This window comes from Sinohyriopsis cumingii, chromosome 13, assembly GCF_028554795.1.
Source record: "Sinohyriopsis cumingii isolate HCF-2022 chromosome 13, ASM2855479v2, whole genome shotgun sequence".
In the NCBI taxonomy this organism is placed as follows: domain Eukaryota; kingdom Metazoa; phylum Mollusca; class Bivalvia; order Unionida; family Unionidae; genus Sinohyriopsis; species Sinohyriopsis cumingii.
Genome location: NC_142973.1, coordinates 201,127 through 220,539, shown reverse-complemented (window position 1 = coordinate 220,539; position 19,413 = coordinate 201,127). Strand labels below are relative to the sequence as shown.

The window sequence follows — 19,413 nt, the reverse complement described above, 5'->3', positions numbered from 1 at the left end:
CTAATCATTCACATACCTAATGTTCAACTACCTAATCATCAACATGCCTAATGGTCCACTTCCTAATAATCCACATGCCCAATGTTCAACAACCTAATCATTCGTATGTCTAATGTTCAACTACCATACCTAAGGTTCAAATACCCAATCATCCATATACCTATTGTTCAGCTACCTAATCATCTAGATAGTTGAGGAACAAACTAACCGTTAGTCGAGTTAAGTCATCCTACAGACTTGTTTACATACCTACTTACCCAAATATCTACAGGCTGAAATACCTCCATACCTACCGTCCAATCTACATTTACGCCTATTTATTTCAAAAAGGATTTGGCTTACTACCAAGACAGGGAGAATGGGGCATTTATGACCGCCAGATGTGTCAGAAGATTAAGTGGACAGTGTGACATACTCATCGTAAGTATATTGCTGTTATTATTATTATTATTATTATTAGTAGTAGTAGTAGTAGTAGCAGTAGCAGTAGCAGTAGTAGTAGTAGGAGGAGGAGGAGGAGGAGGAGGAAGAAGAAGAGGAGGAGGAGCAGTTGTAGTAGTTGAAGTGTTAGTATTAGTAGAGGTAGCAATAGCCGTTGTAGCAATAGTAGCTGTGGGTGTAGTGTTAGTAGTAGTAGTGGCAATAGTAGTAGTATTAGTTTTAGCAATTGTAGTAGTAGTAACAAATAGAGGTAGTAGTGGTAGTAGTGGTAGTAGAAGTAGTATTAGTGGTAGTAGTATTAGTGGTAGTAGTAGTAGTAGTAGCAGTAGTAGTAGCAGTAGTAGTAGTAGTAGTGGTTGTAGTAGTGCTAGTAGTAGTAGTGCTAGTAGTTGTAGTAGTAGTGGCTTTAGTAGTGCTAGTAGTGGTAGTAGCAGTAGTACTGGTAATAGTAGTAGTAGCAAATAGTTGTAGCTGTAATAGTGGTAGTAGTAATAGTGGTAGTGGTAGTAGTATTGGTAGTAGTAGTAGTAGTTTCGGCAATAGTTGTAGTGGAGGAGCAATTAGTGGTAATAGTAGCGGTAGTGGTAATAGTAGTAGTAGTGATAAATAGTAGTTGTAGTGGTGGTAGTAGTAGTAGCAAATAGTGGTAGTAGTAGTAGTAGCAGTAGTAGTAATATTAGTAGTGGTAGCAGTGGTGGTAGTAATAGTGGTATAATTAGTAGTGGTAGTAGTAGTAGTGGTGGTGGTGGCAGCAGTACTAGTATTAGAAGGAGGAGGAGAAGTAGATTTAGTAATATATTCAGCACATGAGACTCATATTAAAGGTATAACGTATTCCATATATAGTTTAAGATTCAGTGGTCTAGTGATTTTACAGTTGTTGTGAGTTCGAGGCAGGAGGTATTTTAACTAGAGCCTTAGAAACGAAACGTTTAAGACTATAGATTGGTCACAAGCAAAGGTCAACACTTAAATGTTTCTTGTACCTAACAATCTATATTATTCTCAGGTTTTTCCTTGCACTAATAAAGTCCAAAAACACAAATTAGAACCTATTCTTTAAAGTTCTTACATTTGTATTCTTTTGTGTTAGTCCTAAATTGGAAGGCTTTACACACACACACACACACACACACACACACACACACACACTGTGTCACGTTCTCTTGACTAGCTCAAGGGTAATTAATAAATGTGTACACATTTGCTGCATGCACAAATAGCGCTTAATAAATGTCGTGAAGAGTATCTTCCCGAGTGTTTTTTTATGCCTACCTAGCGGCAAGTAAAACCCTTTGTAGCAGTATGGTCCCGTAATTGATATGAAATAAATTCTATGTGAAGCTTTCTGCAGATATATATTACATTTGACGAAATCGATTGATATTCTAGTAAGCCTGGTGAGATGGCACACAAACAGTGAATGTTATGTAAACGAAGAGATATAGTATAGCTTTGCGAAAACAACAGTCTCGTTGTGTACTCCTTGATTAAACGTTGTCCGGATTGTGTATCTTTATGGTGTGAGGGATAGTAAGTTTGTGAGGTTTGATCTCCTTTTCTTGCACTCTAAGCTAACACAGGGCGATTGCGATAGTGTGTGTGTGTAAGGGGTGTTGGATGATATTGGGATATTGGATGATATTAGCTAACAGAGGACGTTTGGGGATAGTGTGAGGGGTGATGGATTGTATATAAAGTGTGTGATAGTATGTTTTGTTTGCTTGCATCTCCTTCTCTTTCTGCGCGGGCTCGAGTCTCCTATTCGGCCATTGTGGGCATGTGAGAAAGCTTGCCAATAGCTTCTCGTGGGTCGGTGGCTCTTTCTGGGATTTGCCCAGGTTCTTCCTCCACCATTAATACTGGCCGCCATGTATAGCCTATCGTGTGCTGAAAAATAGCGTTAAACCCTACAACAACAACAACAACAATCTCCTTCTCTTACACTCTAAGGGAACACAAGTTGTGTTTTGGAAAGTGTGTGGGTTAATGTATGATATAGATGGTGTAATGTATAGTATTTGTATGGGGTGTTGGATGGTATATAAAGTGTGCGATAGTATATTTTGTTTGCTCTAAGCTCCTTCTCTTACACTCTAAGCGAACACTGGACGTTTTTTTAATAGTGTGTGGAAGTGATGGATGGTATGGATGGTGTAATGGATATTATTTAATGGGGTTTTGGATAGTAGGTAAGATGTGTGAGAGTATGGTTTGTTTGCTTTCAGCTCCTGTTACACTATAAGCGAACACAAGACGTTTTTTGGATAATGTGTGTTAGAGATGTTGAATGGTATTGGGATGTTGGATGGTATAGATGTTGTGCTGGATAGTATATATGATGTGTTTGATTGTAGTTAATAGCAGGTGCTGGATTGGGCTGACAGTAACAGGGAAGTAACGTTATACAATGGTTTAGTCCAATGTACACACCGCATTATAGAATGACACGCATGCACATATATTAAATAGCAAAGCACATAAAATGTTGTATCGATATAAAAGACTATCGTAGCTGCAGTAACTTATTTTATAAAGTTCTTCCTCATGTAGACCTCGCCTTGACCACGAACCTATATCTGCAGCAAGTAGACCTTGCCTTGACGACGAAAACTCCAACTCCCTTATGTAAACCTCGCCATGACTACGAACCTCTAATTCCCTTAAGTAGACATCGCCTTGACGACGAACCTCTAACTCACTTTAGTTGACATCGCCTTTGTTGACAATGAACCTACATCTCGAGACTTTGTTTGCATCTTTAATAAAAAATACTAATAAACAATTTAGTCATACCAAACAAAAGTAAAATACTTCAAGCAATGAAATAATCGATTTCTTCAGCATTTCTTGGCAGTCAGCTTCTCAACCTACTAATTATTACAGGCTATGCTGATACTAGTTTACGAGTAATGCAAACAATTAATCAAACCAATCAAACAGTTAATTATAAACACTTATTAAACTCTCTTTAACTTTGTCAGCAAATGATCGTCTCGGAAGTTAAAGTGAAGCTCAATCACAAATTCGAACACCTTCTACCAAATTTGCTATAGATACAGCACTTTATGATATACTCATTGTTATCACCGTAGCTTTATTAGCTAATATATATGCCCATTTCTCTGAATAAATATTTTTTTTTCTTTTTGCGGTATTCTACTTTTTTTTACTATTATTTATTTAATCATTATCGTGTTTATCTTGTCAATATTTCAATTCTGTCAATATATTTAATAGGTCCGTTTTAAATTTTATTATTTTATTATGCAATATAGGATTTTCACTATCATTTCCTATTTCAAACTTTTTTCATAGAGTCCTTTCATATGATCATTTTGATGTTCGAGTTTTATTTCAAATGCTTCCGTATGTGGCTGACATTAAAAAGCATTTTCAAATCTTCCGTTTTGTCTTTCGTTTTTAGGCATAAATACGATTTACTTCATTTATTCTTGCTCTTCAAACAAATATTGTACTTTTTGTCTGTTACTAAAAATTTCAAGTTTATCATGTCTTAATTCATTCCAAATCTGAGTTTATGTACTCTTTAATCACTGAATTTCTGTTTCTTTAGCTTAACTTATCCATTCGAAGACACTTTATCAGAATATTTTTTCTAATTATCAAATTATCGTACCCTAAACACAATTTAGTTTATTACACCACTTGATTTCTTCATATCATTTAACATGCAACTCATCATATTTGTTATCTCATTACAATAATGGATATTTAGTTGCATTTCTTCTGTGAGTTTCGTATTAAAACTAGAAAGAAAGTTACTTAAAATGATAGAAAAATTACAGTTCGTCTATGCTAAATCATTACTTATTTAATTCGTTTGTTTCTCCTTAGAACTATGTGATACAAATATTGCACCATCATTTGGCTTGACCCTCGAAATCTTATCACATCTTCCTCTGGATTTGATGCATATTTTAATCTTTCTATGTGACTCTGTTTGTATCTGTCTGTCTCTCATTCTGTATATATTGCTCTGACTGTATGGTCTTTAATTGACGGAAAGGAACGAAAACCAACAACTTTTGTGAAATTCAACATCTGCAAACATGCTTACCTCCAACTAATTATGATCTTAAAATATTATCTAAAATCATATACGAATATTAACTATGTAATATGTCGTTTACCAAAACGCAAAAACCCAAAAGGTGTGATTAGTTATGTTGTTACCCACACTTATTGACAATACAATATAAATTAAATATACATGACATATAATCATGGGTAAAAGCCAGTACAAATGACAAATTCCATATACCTAACACATCCCCCCTCATAAGGAAAAAGAAAGAGGTATAGATGAAGCATTCGTTTAACTATTAGTCAAATATACATATGATACCAAAATATTTTGAATTATTTTTGAAATGTTTCATAAATATCACATGTCATACTCAAAATAAAGCGATAAAGTATTTGTACTAACGTGAAAGTGCATTTGGAATCATATTGGTTTTTCCCATGGTAATCTTAATGCCACTGTTGTATTATTGTCACATCACACTTCACCTTAACAGTCTCTGATTTCTGTTTTTCATTTTGCCAAAGAAAGTAAGCGGAGTTATGGTCACTGATTACAATAATCAGTGAAGAAGCTGAACTAATATACACTTCAAAATGTTGCTAAACCAATATCAAAGCCAAACATTCCTTTCCAATTATGGAATAATTTCTCTCGTGCTTGTTTAGTTATGTAGAAAAATAAAACACTGGATAACCCACGCCATGGTTGTCTCCTGGAATCAACTCTCCACCAACTCCTACATCATGTGTATCTACTTGTGTTATTTATATTTGATTTAATTTATATTTAATTCAATTTAGTTGTTTGTTTGTTAGTTTTAAATTTTTATTCCATTACATGCAATGGTAAAGTTGTCTAGAATAGAGTTTGGAGTTTTTTATATTTGTGACGTAAACAACTTTGTAGAGACATTGTATCTAATGTTGACCTAGTTCCTGACCTTGATTCAGAACCAGTATAAGGTTCTTGCAAACAACTTTTTTTTTAAAATACTTTTTTATTCTTTTCCAGAGTAAATATCATTGGTTTTAGTCAAGGCAATATTACGAGTACGTGATGTTAGGCATGTGAAAAGCTTCTATGTTGTTCTAGAAACATGATCATGTGACCCTCATACGGGAATCTGTTTTGCGTCTTAAATTAGTGTATAACTGTTTCCTATAGAGAATTTAGTAAGTCGGGCTTTAAACCATTGACACTTAAAGGTGTTTTGTTGTGACCAGTTTTTAATTTTTCTTCAAATTGTTTGGATTCTAAGAGATTATTTTTCCCTGGAAATAATTGTGCTCTAAATTATTTCTTGGACAAAGACAGTTATAGAAATTTACACAAAATTCAAGCACAGGAATATTATTTTCTGTGACTCAACAAAGAACTGTTGACACATTAGGACGACACTGCCCACAGCATACTTCATCGCCTTCTATTTTGTATTTCATCAGGATTCGAACTCAGTTTCATTAGGACAATTTTTTACTAGGATTATTCTTGGATAATGTTAGGATTTGATTCTTAGAACCGTAAGTCATTTTTCTCATTTTCACCATGTTTATCAAGGGAAATAAATTATTTGTTAAATTTTACCAAGCTTGTTGTATTCACTCTTTTCTTGTTATTGTTGTAAAGAGCCTAAAACATAACACATGCCATTTGTAAGACGAGTGAAACTTGGTTTTCATACTGAATAATTTGGTCAGGGATTCAGCAAAATTTCGGATAATATTAAGTCATGCCCAAAACTTGCATCATTTACATTGTACTGAGAGGCACAGGGAGTTCAGATATGACCTTGACTTTGACTTCTATAAGTTTACCTTAACCGTGTCCACAATATGTCCTAAAATGTTACACAAGTCCGGCATAACTCACGTTTACTTAAATTAATTATCTGCATCATTTTCGAGTAAATACTTTCTGAATGGTTTCCAAGTGATCTTTCCAGGTGTAGTTGCAGATGAATGTAATGTCCTCTTCCATTCCGCAAGTGCAATGTGCCAGAATTCTTTGAAAAGGTCAAATTTGGTAACATATTTTGTATTTCCTAATGTATCAATGAAGTCATCAATTCTTGAATTTGAAAACAAATCTGTTTTGGTGATACTGTTTAGTTTCATTTGACCGGTGCGCATGCGGAAAGTATTATCTGGATTTGGCACATGAATACATTGTGAACTCCAGTTACTTTTACTTGGCTCTTTGATATCATTCTCCAGAAAATATTAAATTTATTTTTCCAACTTTCTTGTTTGAGATGATCAATGCCTTATTGGAGCTATTTCACAGGTATAGAAGCCATTATTTCAAGTTTATGTTTGATTTTATTTGAACATTCAGAAGCAAGTGCTCATATTCACACATTAACTGTTTCCTCTCACTCTATCCTTGTTGCGGTGAAAGTTTCTCTTCCAGAGCATTCTATATTTGTGCATTCGATGATTGGTTATATCATAGTCACCTTAGTTCAGTTACATGCCTTCATTTCAACCCTCACTGTTTTGGACAGACAAAGCAAAATTCACTGAACGATTTATAGACCTATCTCTATATTTATATGGCAAAGTTGTTTATCTTTCCGCCTCGAAGGAGTGTTGATGATACTTAGCACGAAGTGGATTTTGAGGTATGGGCAAAGCAGGTAGGCCCTTATCAACTGGATGAAAATCCATTTCTTTTGTATTTTTGCATTAGATTAATTTCATTTCAGATTAAGTATAGATTAATTCTTGCTACTTCACAAGCCTTTGAAGTTTATACTTAAAATAAGATACATAATCAAGAAGACAGTTCTCTGAGTTTTCGGTTGAAAGAAGTTTCTCTTTTAATAGCTTCAGTGGGTTACGAGCACTATGTCCAAAAACTAGATCAAAAGTACTAAATCTAATTATTCTGAAACTGATTCCCTACCAGCGAACAGCTTTGAAATATTTTCCGGTATCAGAGTAATATGATCGAATCATATTCTTGAAAGTTTCGTGAAATCTTTCCAAAGCGCCTTTACTTTCAAAGTGTGAGGCAGATGACTTAAGCTGTCTATTGCCTAATTCAAGCAAAACGTGCTAGAAATTTCCAGACACAACAGTTGAATCTTTATATGATTGTACAGATTTGGGAAGGCCAAATATTAAAAAAACTTGTATCAACGCTTTTACTATGGTTTTAGTTTTAATATTCCTAAAGGAATACCGTCTGAAAATCTTCTTGACGCCCACATTATGGTAAGAAGTAACTTAGTCTGAGGTAAGGAACCGATACAGTCTACCTTTATTCTACTAAATGGTTCGTCAAATGCAGGAACAGGTTGCAAATGAGCCTTACGTATCTTCTGATTGGAGTTTTCAACATTTTGACATGTGTGATAAGATCTACAATATTTTGTAACATAAACTTTAATTTTCGCCAATAAAAAATGACTTAAGATCTGCTATAATTTTGTTGACTCCTAAATGGCCAGCCATGGGTCAGTCTAAGAATGACACGTTTATACGACTTAGGAACAACAATTTGATAGCTCACTGACCACTTACCACCCTAGGCTCTGAGACTATATATGATGACACATTTACACAACAGAGAGGATTATTAACAAATCCTCACTCTACTCGCTGAATAAGAACACTTACCCTAGAAGACGACTCCTCAGATAAAGGCTAAGTTCCTGATAATAAAAGGCTCTGTGAAGTTCCTGAGTCCCTTGCTATTTTATTTGGCTTGTCGGAATCACCAGCAACTGATGACATGAGTGTATCATAATTCCGCGAATTTGAATTAGACGAGTTTGTTTAGCACAATAAACATATTGCTTTCAATACACGACCGTGACCCCTTGGGAATAAAATCATTTGTAATAGTTCGGTCTTTATTCTGTTACTTGATTTTCAATATGTAGCAATCAGAAATAACGTGTCATTTCTTCTTGCAACAAGTGCATCTAGGACGATATAAGGATATCTGTATTATCAGAAGCTTGATTCCTAAACGTTGTGCCAGATTGAGATTTGGAAGTGCTCGTGGAAGATTGAGATTGTATTATGCCAAAAATCTGCTGAAGAAAATGTTATTGACGTAGAAACTTTGTGGGTCAAGGATAAATATTCAGCTGTACGGCAGCATTTTCTAATGTTTCGGTGTTTTTCTCATCAGGGTAGGCATTGAAGTCACTATGAACGCAACTGTTGAACGCTTCAACCAATCTGAGGTGTCTGAGATTATCATAATCTTCTTCAACCCTCTTGGTTGGTTGAGCATTACCTATGAAATAATTACTCTTTTTCCGTTGCAAATTCAACATGGGTTTTATCCAGCTGCTCATTTATGTTTCATAAACCTTTGTCGATATACCACTGGTACTAAATAATAACCCTTCAATATATATTCATTCAACACATCGTAATGAGCAATTTATTGTACTGGCAGTGAAGTGTAGACTTCACGAACATCGCCAATAATTACACCTTGTAATAATAAATTCCTATGTTCTCTTGGCCATTTCAAATTGTCAGCAATTTTCTCAAAATCAATAACATATTTATCTACTTCTTCTTATGAATGGCTTCCTAATCAAATACTTCTGGTAACATCAAAACTATAATTTTTATGTAAAAGGTTGAGTGCTTTCCGCTTGTCAGTTCTAAATATTTTACTCTAATTTGCATTTCTCTTCTTTCTGCATTTGTATTTCTCTTTCGATTCATTTTCTCTTTGCGTTAGCTTTCGCATAACGTCTCTCTCTCTCCTTTTCCTTTTTCTGAAACTGAAATTGTATTTGTCTTTCTTCTTTCTATTTTTTAAGCAGAACATTTCGTAACGCTTTTTCCATTTGCTTCTGTATTCAAATTATATTACTTTCGTTTCAGAGCTAGATAGAGACTTTCTAATCAAACCCAAAGTACTTTGATCACAAAAATTATTTTCCTCCAAATATTGCACCAAAATAATTTTTTCTTGTTTTGTCAAAGAAGCATTCGTTTCAGAAAGATTATATTATCTCACTGTAATTCTTCCTGGGTAGCATTTAAAATAAAGGTCTCCAGTTTAGACTATACTGTGAAAGGTTGTTTGTTTCCTTATAGATATCTAAAATATATAAAATTAAAATACGTAGGAATAAGAAAATTCCTAAACAAAGTCAATTTAAATTTCAAAACAAATTGAAGTTTTATGATATAATATTTTTTTAGAAATTAGTATCCCGGCCGAACCCACAATTTTCTGTTACTACTCTATGGTCTTAAGCTAAGTAAGAGAAAAGAGAGAAACAAACAAACATGTAAAATTCAAGGAATAATTAATTTCCATAGAAAACGAAGTGAAAATTTAACAAGAATTTACAGTATTGTCAGCTAAATCCCAAACAGTCCGAAAGGTTTGATCACATGTCCAAACATATAGAGTATTACGAATAATTTCCTTTGATGATCCGAATGAATTCCAATACTGAATGTGTTGATGTAGCAGTTGCCTGGAATGTGATAATGTGCCAACAGTCTTGATGCATGACAATGATATAATTCAAATTTCTTTTGAATTAACAAAATAATCCAAAAATAGTGATTTAGTCAGAATAGGCAAAGAGCAATTTGTAATTTCAATGGAGAATTTGTACAAATATATCTTGTAAAATATTAACTAAAACAACTTGAAATGATTAGTCGAGAAGTAAATAACTTTATTTGCCTCTCCACCGGACGTAAGTCGTAGAAATCGTTTTCTCGAAATACTCTTTCATCTTGATGGAATTTTCCACGGAATTCATAAACAAAATGCTTCTAGAACTTTCTTAATTTCTAAACAAAGCTAGACCTTAAACTCAACATCTGTAAACATAATTACATCCAAGAGGTAATGATCTTAAAATATAATCTAAAATATAAACAAGAATTAACTACGTAATATGGTGTATACCAAAACACCAACCCAAAATGTGAGTGGTCAGGTAGGCCTCTACTGTTAATTACCTACAAGGTCTACCACACAATACAAATTAAACATTTTAAAAGTTCCAATTTAAATTTATTTTCATTTTGTTCTGTGTTACCACATCAAATTCACTATGTAGATGTAATGTACAATCAACTTGAAATTGAGATCGTATTTGTCTTGCATCATCATCATCATCATTGTAAACATGATTTTCAAATGAATAAGTCAACTTAATACTTGGTTTGCCTTAGATAAATTTCTGCCTTTACAGATACTTGTTGAAATGATCATTATTATTACAAGACACTCTGTCCTTTATGCAATGAAATTTCATGTGAAAAATAGATTTGGCAACGTTACTAAACAACTCACCAAGGAGGAAGTAAACCATCCTGAATATTTTATCCTTTTCTAATAATTTTGTTATCTCTTTCTGTGATATCATTTTGATATTTTCAAGTCTGTTTTTTACTGGCGGTCATATACATAGCATAAAAAATCAAGTCTGAACATTCGTTATTTAACACTTAGCAGACAAATTTTGACTGAATCTAACACTATTATCCTCACAATTCGAAATGCAACACTAAGATGTAAATATTGGCTACTTCATGTGTTTGAAAAGTTATTTTCTAACTGTTGCCTAAAGAATGTCATTAAAATGCTCTTCTTAACTGTTGGCTAATGCGTGCATTTGAGAAGCTATCCAGTAGCTGTTGCATACAGCGTGTCTGGGAAAGGTGTTCTCTAACTGTTGTCTACAGCACGACTTTCGAAAGGTATTCTCTAATTATCCTGGTTCATGTGTATCCTGATGGTATTGATTTGGTGATTATTAGCAGAATTGTCGTTATTAGCCTATATAACGATATTCAGGACACAAAATATTTCTTAAATATGTTAAACCTCAAACTGTAACAGACATAATATCTATTTTCTGATATATTTTTCTGCCTACAATATATACGTTTTTATTGGATTATGAGTGAAGACACAGTTATTGCTTATTTATTTGAGCTGAAACAATAATTTTGAAAAGGACATCACGGTGTAAAATGATAACGTATTTACTGTCCACAAAAAAGAACTGGAATGAAATGGGGTAAAAGACCCATTAGTTCTAGCTCAGCATGCAAAATTAAATCTGACATCAGAATGAAGATATTCTACTTTTAAATACAACAAAACACATATAGCTACAACAAAACACATACTGCTACAACAAAGCATATATAGGTACAACAAAACACATATAGCCACAACAAAACACATATAGCAACAACACAACACATATAGCTACAACGAAACACATAAAGCTACAACAAAGCACATATAGCTACAACAAAACACATATAGCTACACCAAAACAAATATAACTATATCTACAACACACAAACATACTACTCTGAGCACATCACAATATAATACAGCCATGAATACAACTAAATATTACATAGCTATGGCCACAACACTTTGTACTAATGATATGCCACAGTACAATATATTAATGATATGACCATAACACGATGTAATAAAGTCATGGCAACAGTAAAATGTATTAAAGATGTGACCATAACACGATGTAATACAGTTATGGCCTCAGAACAATGCATTAAAGATATGACCGTAAAACGATATAATACAGTTATGGCCTCAGTACAATTTATTATAGATATGACCATAACACGATGTAATACAGTTAAGGCCACAGTACAATATGTTAAAGATATGACCATAACATGATGAAATATAGTAATGGCCACGGTGGAATATGTTAAGGATATGACCACAACACGATGTCATATAGCAATGGCCACATTACAATGTATCAAAGATATGACCATAACACGATGTAATATAGCAATGGCCACAGTACAATGTATTAAATATATGCCCATAACACGATGTAATATAGTAATGGCCACAGTACAATGTATCAAAGATATACCCATAACAAGATGTAACATAGTAATGGCCACAGTACAATGTATTAAAGATATGCCCATAACACGATGTAATATAGCAATGGCCACAGTACAATGTATTAAATATATGCCCATAACACGATGTAATATAGTAATGGCCACAGTACAATGTATCAATGATGTGACCATAACATGATGTAATACAGTTATGGCCTCGTTACAATGTATTAAAAATGTGACCATAAGACGATGTAATACAGTAATGGCCTCAGTACAATGTATTAAAGATATGACCATAAGATGATGTAATACCGTTATGGCCACATTACAATGTATCAAAGATATGACCATAACACAACGTATTACAGTCATGGCCTCAGTACAATGTATTAAAGATATACCCATAACAAGATGTAATATAGTAATGGCCACAGTACAATCTATTAAATATATGCCCATAACACGATGTAATACGATGTAATACAGTTATGGCATCAGTACAATGTATCAAAGATGTGACCATAACATGATGTAATACAGTTATGGCCTCAGTACAATGTATTAAAGATATACCCATAACAAGATGTAATATAGCAATGGCCACAGTACAATGTATTAAATATATGCCCATAACACGATGTAATATAGTAATGGCCACAGTACAATGTATCAATGATATGACCATAAGACGATGTAATACAGTTATGGCCTCGTTACAATGTATCAAAGATGTGACCATAAGACGATGTAATACAGTTATGGCCTCAGTACAATGTATCAAAGATGTGACCATAACATGATGTAATACAGTTATGGCCTCGTTACAATGTATTAAAAATGTGACCATAAGACGAAGTAATACAGTAATGGTCTCAGTACAATGTATTAAGATATGACCGTAACACGATGTAATACAGTTATGGTCACATTACAATGTATCAACGATATGACCATAACACGATGTAATACAATTATGGCCTCAGTACAATGTATTAAAGATATACCCATAACACGATGTAATATAGTAATGGCCACAGTACAATGTATCAATGATATGACCATAACACGATGTAGTGCAGTTATGGGCTCAGTATAATGTATTAAAGATATGGCCATAACACTATGTAATACAGGTATAGCTATATCAACAGTTATGACTAGGGGAACAATGGTTTATGGTCTAGCATTTACTGAAATCAATTAGCTGTTGAAATTATTTGATCCTGTTGGAGCTGATGAAACAGCAAGTAACACGTTAGAAGAATACCAGAGAAGAGTATAAAAGTTGCACGAAGACAGATCAAATATGATGACCATTTTCAAATAAAGATTGAAAGAGGACGGTCTGTTGACGTAGTACTTAAACAAACTCGACAATACCTGCTCTATATTTTGTCTGCTGAAAGTGATGATGGCAGCCATAATTTAAACGATGTTAATATTATCGAAGAAAAGCAACAACACGAAATGCCAATGCAATAGAACCGCAATGATTTATATCAACGTTCTGATGATCAAATAAATACGAATACATTCGAATCAGATAACTTCTCATGGGTGCTTATGTGTATAATGCTTTCAAATTACTTAAAGCGGTTCTAATATTTTACATGGCAATGCACAATACAGATGTCTTGCAGTGAAATGCATAATATCTTACAAGCAGGAAAATATACCACATATAAATATTTCAGTTTATCACATCTGTTTATCACATATAGTCCGAACTGTAAAAACCCTAAGCAAACCTTACTGATATTAGTATCAAAACGAATTCATGATACTTTGATAAATAGGTCTATGTCAGCCATGAGTGATAACAATATGTCAATATGTTTAGGTTTAAAATGAGAACCTGATATAAATTTGTTTGGTTATTTGATTTCTTATTTTTCAGACTGACTAGAACTATATCACCAAATTTGTTCTCTTGGAAAAGTTGCCTTTTAGGATATGAAATATTCATTTTTACGTATACATTTTAACGATTTTCTTCTTTCTGAGTTTGCTGCATAAGTTTACCAAACACAGTGAAACCTAATTTTAAAAAGTCTTGCATGAAATCAGAACTTTGTAATCAGAATTAACTATTTGTCTTCAAATTGGTGACGACATTTCCTGCAGAAGATCTTATGCGATACACTGCGATCAGACATTTATAGTTCCATTTATTGCATATCAGTAATAATAATAATAATAGCAATAATATATTTTTTGATAGAAGGCAAAAACAAAAATTATTTCGCTTTAGGCATCTATGTAAATTAACTGATGTACTAATACATGCATTCTGTACTAGTTGAAAAGATACTTATTTCTCGTTTATTATGCAATCGAAGCATCTGTTTTAAGCCACTGAGAAAACACAATCGCTTTTCATTAAATTGTCAGCTGCTCTCGACAAGAGTGCCGACAAATGTAAATCGTTTCGTAAATAGATGTGTGCTTACGGGATTTCCAGCTTCTGCAGAGCGTATGTGTATGTATTGTATCAGGGTAATACGCATTGTAGTTTTTGTGGTCCATTTAGACTGTGCTTAATGCACCCATGGTACGCACGTCTTGTAGTTATTGTCGGCCAGTGCTTGTGAGAGCTCTAATACCAAATCAGTTTTATGATAATCAGGTAATGTATCGACTAAGGTAATCAGACAATGTACTGAATGCGGTAATTAGATAATGTATCGATTACGGCCATCATACAATTTATCGGATAATGTTTCGAATATGGTAATCAGGTAAAGTATCGAGTATTGTAAACAGCTATTTTGTCGATTTCCATCCACCTTAACGTTTTATCAAAGATTCCGGAGCTGAATCGAAAGGTTTATTGAGAAGGGTCCTTTGTGCTATTTTTTGTAAGTTAACAAATGTGTCAGTGTCTTCTGTAGAAATGTGTATTACTGTATTAAAAATAATATTTGTACTGTGGTTTCAGATATGCATTAAAATATTTTGCACACAAGAATGAGTTTTTTTTCACAGCGCTATAAGAAGAAAACGACGTACACATATTATTAACGTATTGCTGAAGGCAACTGTCAACATGATTAGACACATATTCAATCGTTTAGTTATTCAAATTTCATTCCAGCTGCTCCTGGTTAATGTTTCAATCCGGTCCTTTCCAATTTCCGGTCAGGGTTTTGTACATGTACCGAGTTTTATTCTGATTTAGAAGCGTCTAATTATCTTTACATGACAGGTCAATATTCTTGACACCATTCTTGTACATGGCTCGCATGACATGGTTTGATACATTCCTTTAACGTGGTTTGCATGGCATATAATAATTGAACAGAAGCACGTGATGTTCTGTCATCTGCAAATAGGTTGGTATTGGAGATTCTAGTAAGTACAGAATGGAACAGCAGCCATACCGAGAATAGAAGTAAATGTATTGCTACCTATGCATACGTGTTTTGAATTTAAGACACTGTGATCAGACTTATAGTACATGTATTGTAATTGTGAGACAAGGATATCGTGACTTACTAAATCTCTACTATGTATTTTTAATTCAATATTTCAAATATGACATATTTCCTTTACTAACTTAACTAATCAATTATTGTGATTTTCGTGAGAGTGGCTTGACAGGAACGGGAATTTGTAAACCATGGCCGTTTATTACGGAGATTGGTTTGATAGAAATGAAAATTTCTAAGCCACGACTTTTGTGGACAGTGGTTTGACACAAATGGGAATTTCTAAACGATGACTGTTTGTTGTGAAGAGTGGTTTTGACAGAAATATAATTTTCTATACAACGATTGTTGTGGACAGTGGTTTGGCAGACATAGGAATTTCTAAACCATGACTGTTAATTGTGGACAGTGGTTTGACAGACATAGGAATTTCTAAACCATAACTGTTGTGGACAGTGATTTGACAGACAAAGGAATTTCTAAACCATGACTGTTGTGGATAGTGGCTTGACAGAAATATAAATTTCTAAACCACGATTGTTGTGGAAAGTGGTTTGACAGACATATGTATTTCTAAACCATGACTGTTAATTGTGGAGAGATTAGTATCATTCATGTGTGAGTAAATAAGGTTAGGAATATGTTTTTAAACGACTTTCGGCAGTGATGGTAAGATTGAGTTCATTCATTATTAATATAAATTATCCTTTATTCCACTCATTCAAATGGATGTAACATTAGCACATTTGTGAAAGAAATATGCATTGATTTAGTATCATACTTAGGCTAAATATGTGTTTTAGACTTTGCAATTACTAGCATTGAAGGTTTTAACAACTTTGGTCCGCTACAACATAGTTCTGCACCATTATTTTTATGTCGGCTAATTCATCTATACATGATATAAGTCTAAGTGATACGTAAGCTTTGCCATATATCGTGACATGCAAGTGGTTCTTTCAGATTTATACTCCAACTGTCATCGCAAAGCTTATCCGATAGTTAACTTAAGTATTTACAGCAATATTTTAGTATTATCACAAGAAGGATTCTGATATAGTAGCGTAAAAAGGCAGGCATCAAATTAATTTGTCGTTGCAATCTATGTTTATATGTATTGTTCGAGATATGCAGTTTTAATAATCATCTGTAGACGTCATCTCGTCCCTGATCTATACAATGGAAATAGGTTTGATTCTTGTATCTCTAGGTATACAATGGAAATAGGATTAATTCTTGTATGTCTAGGTTCAAAGTTTTCTTCAAAAGTGTTAGAAAGTATGCGTTATGACAGACGAACTGTTACTACCAGTAATATTTGAAATGAAAAGATAAATAGAGACACTGAAAACTTAATATAACGCATACTATAACTGAGACTCTTTGATTATACAAATATTTTCTTTTTCATCCTAAACTAGAATGGAAACATTCAAATAAGAGACAGAAACTACGATCTTCAACCGTCAGACGTTGCATCAAGAACCTTCGTGGACAATACAGGTCTTCTTGGCAAACAATATGTTCTGCGGGATCAAGGGAATATCCGAAGAGACATATTAGTCGAACATCAAAGTATTCTATAGTTTATTACAATTGGAGTATAAAATATGAAGTAATAATTTATTTTGTCTTTTTTATTTGGAAACCATGAAATTAAACTATCACATGATTACAGTTAAGGAGCGTATGAAGAATGGCGTATACAGAGGATTAATCATTTTCTTTCTTGCGATATCGTTTATGTTGTAATTGCGATTAAAAAACAATTACTATCTATCGTTCAATCAATTACGAGTTAACGACATTTTCTCAACTCTTGATTTAAGAGAAAAATAAAAAAGGAAGAAAATAGGAACTTTCACCTGATTAAAGGCTATATTTCTCTCACAAGTATCCCTTATTTAAGTCAAGATTTGATTTTATTTTATTTAAGAATTAAGGAAAGTGCCATTGTCTCACTGTCATTTTATGTGATAACCATTATGCATTGTATATTTCACAATGAGATAATCACACATATCATTAGGACAAAATGATATCGCCACTCTGGCGATACAACGATTATTGTCACATTTGCAATATCACATTTGGATCTACTTTCTTTTTCCTTTTCGTAAATATATAAGTGCTCAGGCATTTTCTTCAAGCCTGTGTTTCCATATTTAGTCATATTTAAATTTTCTCCTTCTTTTCCTTTTCCTATTTCTCCACCAGGATGAGTAGTTCATACAATGTGTCATGACTACTCACCATCTAGTAGACACTTATGGAATAAATTAAAAGACTTCTTCAAATTCCTTAGAAGTAAACTCACAATCATTAACATGTGTTGTGTAATGAGTTATATTTGTTGTTATGGTACTTCCACTCCATCATTGTTCAAGAAATTTAAACCTAATAGTTTTCCTTGAAATATATAACAAAAATAAAATCTAAGTTTTATTTGCAGATATAAAGAAATAATTGGTCGTGAAGTGGAACCATAAATTGCACTCGTCAAATGATCTCTTGTATCTACTCATGAAACTTAGATTTCCTTTACTTTGCAGCCAAAACAAATGTCAATACGGAAAACATCGAAGAGAAAATAATAAACATTCTAGGACATATTCCACATGGACCAGACAGGAAAACACATTTTGTTTCCCCGGATGTTATACTATCAACCCGAAACGTTACAGGTTTAAATAACACAGGGACAAGAGGAGAGAATGGTTGGTTCCATTTTATCACAAAGATAACCACTGTTATGAATGGTAAAGCTGTGACGATTTAATTCAGAATTGTTATATTGTATGACTTTCGGTTTTTCAGGTAGTATATATTTGCTGAGAAAATATCTTGCATGGAATAACATGAATTGTTACATGGAAACACAAACTTACATTAATTTATTCAAGATTAAACATACAAAATATTATAAAGATTTATGTATATCTATATTCTAAAATATGGGACTTTTCAATATGAATATATTTTCTCCATCGACAGTTACAATTCGCAGTCCAAAGAAAGAGTACCATGTAGAGGCTCTGATATTGGTAGATTCAGGAGTATGGGATCTGTAAGTGATGTCGTTGCATAACAAACACACATATTTATCTAGCTGTCAGTAAACAACTAAACATATACCATACTGCTAGCTGTCTAGGTATTTATTTATAGACCTACATAAGTACATCCCTATGTCACACTATTTATTTATTTATCTGACTATTTGACCTACTTTTTTGTTGATTATTTGCCTATTTATCTTTTCATCTTCTAACATACCTATTTGCCCTGGTACCTCTTATTTTGATTTGTCGGATAACCTTTCTGCACATTTTGTACGAACTGCAGCAAAAATTATTTAAAAAAGAGATTATGATAGATCACAATGAGCAGGATGTTTATGTGGCTGAGAAATTATTAAGTTCATTTAAACACTAGAAAGCATTACGGTCAGTTAATTAAAGAACATGGGACATCTTAGAGCAATCAAGGTTAGTTGAATACATCGTGAAAGTAATGGTTGTGAGCTGAGCGTTTTCTAACTGATTCAGACAAAGTTATAATAATGAATACAGACAGGGAATTTAAAATCAAAGAATACACATTATGAGACACAAAACATGATATAAGTTCCGTATTATATTAACTGTAA

The 19,413-nt window shown here is 33.3% G+C and overlaps 1 long non-coding RNA gene across 1 annotated transcript; it reads left to right on the top strand.

Annotated features, from left to right (window-relative positions):
* Positions 1–356: 356 nt before the first annotated feature.
* Positions 357–18,461, top strand: LOC149784827 (uncharacterized). The gene is made up of 3 exons (XR_016413462.1): positions 357–420; positions 17,186–17,339; positions 18,317–18,461. It is a non-coding gene; the product is annotated as an uncharacterized LOC149784827 (long non-coding RNA).
* Positions 18,462–19,413: the final 952 nt, after the last annotated feature.